The sequence below is a fragment of the Penaeus japonicus genome, unplaced genomic scaffold (assembly GCF_977035675.1).
Source record: "Penaeus japonicus unplaced genomic scaffold, GWHDUDI00000001_assembly GWHDUDI00000023, whole genome shotgun sequence".
NCBI lineage: Eukaryota > Metazoa > Arthropoda > Malacostraca > Decapoda > Penaeidae > Penaeus > Penaeus japonicus.
In genome coordinates, this window is record NW_028234425.1 from 22,623,982 (window position 1) to 22,627,704 (window position 3,723).

Sequence of the window (3,723 nt, forward strand, 5' to 3'; positions counted from 1 at the left end):
TGCACACGGAGCGCCGTACGGCACCTGACCACACGCTAGTTATGAGGGGTCGCATTGGTCACCGCCCCCTGTAGATGTCAGTATAGCATAATAGTGGTATATTCATGAGCATATTACCTACTATCATTCGTAATTTTTCCCGCAATTCCCCTGACCTTCTTCATGCCCTCCTCCCTCTGCTATCGGGACCTAGATTGCGGGTTATAGGGGTCGAATCGCGGGTTATACTCACTATATCTGAACAGTAGAGGGTGAGAGGAATCCATCGATACCATTGATACGAAATTCATAGTAATTAGCGACACGACACTATTCTGAATATCTACCGATTCATGAATGTTCGTAAAGCCATCTATACTAATTCACATGAAGGAATAGTATTTCAACCCCTCATATATTTTTTAAATCTAGCAATTCACAGATAGATGAAATTGCTCGCATGTTACACCAGTTAGTTACGAATGAGGCTTATTCATTTAGTATGTACACAATTCTTATATGAAAATTAAGATTGCGCAAGCTGGCCGTGTTTTGTTTCTTGTTTACTTCGCTCGCCGTGCGCGCTCACACTTCCCTTACCCATGTAACTTTGTTTTCTAAACCCAACGATTGTAAGTAACTGGAAATATCTCTGGTCATCCGTGGTACTAGTACACTTAAGCAAGTAAATCTTATCACATCGTGTTTCTAAATATTTTAGGTGTACATTAAGCATTAAATAAGTATTTTTAATTGTGTGAAATAGAAGTTAAAAGTGTTTAAATGACAAGCGCTGTTTCCTCGAGGTTGTGAAAGATCCTCTTGTTTACCGTGTTGGCACGAGATCTGAAAACATTTTGAAGAATCATTTAACAAACGAGCAATTTTCTCGTTTGTAGTGCACCATGAAGCCTTTTACTTGACTTTGTGTAAATGTTCGAAAATTAACAGATTACTTGTTTACATCGTTGGTTGCGAGAGATGATCTGAATTGTGCCATTCATAATATGGATTCTTTTGAAGAGACTTTTCTGCCCAAAGCAGGCAAGATTTTAAATTAGATGGAAGGTGTATAAAACCCACCCTGCTCGTGAAGTGTTAAGGACAACAAACCATTTGTAAGATAAAAAGATCTGCCTTGTGTGCCTCGTGATTTGATTGTAAACTTATAAAATGCAGTTGTATTCCCCATGAGTGAGCTCATATGGACTGGCAAATGATTGTCTTGTTGTGCCGTATTGTTTGAGGTTTGATTTTAATGTCAACTTATTGTGCATAGTCAAGACAACAGTATTACCAATTCTTGCCACAGGACAAGATAACTTGCTGCTAATAGATTTTTCCTGCTTTGTGTCTGCATTAACTAGAGGGCATGTTTTTAATTTTGTAATGTTTCTTGGATAGTGTACAGGTTTTCCTAACTTGTTACAGATGGGGCACCTAATGATCTATCTGGCAAGTTTCTCTATAAATCCATGACAAAACATGGGTTTAGGCTGACTTTAGAAACCGTTAATTCGAAAACTAGCACTTAGTCATAAGTGTTTTTCAGTTTTGAACATGGTTTAAATAGGGCAACATTGACAAGTAGCAAAACTATTGTTAATAAATTTATCAAAGTCAAGCCAAGTTAAATTATGTAAGTCTTTGGGTAAGGATGTGGTACAGGATTATCATATTTGTACATGTTAGCTAGGCTGACTAGGGCCAACTTCAAAACTAGGCAAAGTTAGGTAGTTAATTAGGTTAAGATTTTGCATAAGAAATATGGCTGGAATTCATATTTTACCCTGCAATTTCCCTTATCTACTTCATGCCCTCCCCTACTATTGGGACCCAGATTGTGGGGCATAGGAGCGGGGTCGTGTGGGTAGAGTTGATTATAAATGGATAGTACAGAGTGAGAGAGATCCATCTATACCCCTTTTGTGGTATTTAGAAATGCTGCACTATTCTGAAAATTACCCTAAAGGCAAGTTTTCAGTAACACTTTGGCATCCACACCACTTTCAGAGATTCAAATGTTTGGCATATTTTGGCATGCAGAACTCGAGCAAGATGAAGTGGATTCTCATTGGTTAACTAAATTGTAATGTGACATTATTACATATTATAATCACCCAACTTGTAATGGGTGTCAACCATGAACTGTCTTGGAATTAATGCGGATGTCAGACTGGTGTGCAGTTCACCTTGCAGGTAATCATGTGCACTGCCAAAAATTTAAAGTTTTATAAACATGAAGTCCATCCATAATAGGAAGTATTAACCATGTGGCAGCAGCAATATAGCCATTACAAAGGTGAAACCCATGCAGAATTACTTGTATTGCCCAAAATGTTAATAAGTGATAGATTTACCTAATTATTATGAAAGTCCTGGGGGAAGATGGCATTTTTGAAAGAAATCAGAGCTGCCAAATGCTGTATTTTAAAATGTCTATAGGCACACAGGTTGTCTTGTTCCATATTCTTAGTCAAAATAGACAAAATACACTTGTCTGGTCATGCGATTAAATTTACCATATTTGAACAAAGTTGGCAAATAAATGCATGAATAGCTTGTAATCAACATAGTTTTTTTTTAAGATTTTCAACCCATAAAGCATTCAGCATGTCTGAGGGAGAGGAGATCCTCATGGGGGCACGGGGGGATGGGCCTTCTACGATATTTGCTTATAGGACTGATGCACCTGCCCAGGTTTCTCCACCTTTGTAACAAACAGAACTTAAGGGTTTAAAAGCTGTTTAAATTTTTGTAAACGGGATTCTTGGTGTTGCTTGCCATGAAATAAGTAAATATTGGTACTTGCTGGAATTGATATGGCTTTTGCAGTGGAAACCAGTTATGACAGGATTAATCCCAAGATTTCATCCTAAACACATAAGGAATTCGCATACGAAATTTACTCATCCGAAACAAGCTCTTGCATGTGGTTTGAGCACTTTTGTGCTGCATTTTACCTTTTTTAAATTAAAAGTTATTCATTCCTTTATTATCTTTCATACCAAATGCTAAATAGTATCACTTTGCTGATATATCATAGACTTGTATTTGATACCATAATTCTAAAGAATATTACAAAACACATCTTGAGATGCCCATCCCAGGCTGAACATCTTCAGATGTGGCCTGCCTTGGAAGGGTGTAAGACCTGCACATTTTGTACCAATATTCCAAAGGAAGAAAATGGTTGCAGTATTTAGATTATGACCTATCAATTCCAAAAAATATGAATATGAATATGGATTGAATTACAGTAGATACATGATTAATATTTTTTGTACACCATTGAAGCCATTAGGGGTTTTGTAAAGTGTATTAACCATTCCAGTGGTACTATGCAATCAGATTTCCGTTGGGGCCCCTCCCCCTAAAATTTGCATATAAAGATAAATTCAAGTTTTTCTACAACAAAGAAAATTACTAAACTTCAAAACTTTTAACTAGTAATTTTGTTTACAAATGTATGAAATGACTGATTTTGTACATGTTGTAAATACTAACCTGTACTAAAAGTCCTACTTTATGGTGTCTCGATGTTTGGATGGTTCAAATTGTTTATTAATGGTTTGGAGTGTTGCAAGGGAGGAAGAGCAGTCATTGTCCTGAGTGCTCTCTCATGACCTCTTTCCCAATTGGTTGGGACTATGTTGGGAAGATGGATATGAAGGCAACTGATTTGCTGCCCTTACAAGACCGTCTCCAACACCAACAGAAAAGAATGCAGCTGCTTGATATTAA

The 3,723-nt window shown here is 37.1% G+C and overlaps 1 protein-coding gene across 3 annotated transcripts in view; it reads left to right on the forward strand.

The window, feature by feature from the left end:
* The first annotated feature begins 583 nt into the window (after positions 1–583).
* The window catches only part of RpS12 (ribosomal protein S12), a 6,596-nt gene continuing 3,456 nt past the window's right edge, over positions 584–3,723 (forward strand). Inside the window, exon 1 of one of the 3 annotated variants that reach the window (XM_043037746.2) lies at positions 584–611. The gene's annotated coding sequence lies outside the window, so the exon portion shown is untranslated. Of the gene's footprint in view, positions 665–3,723 lie in introns of all 3 variants that reach the window. The other 2 variants (XM_086550225.1, XM_086550226.1) reach the window with 2 other exon arrangements.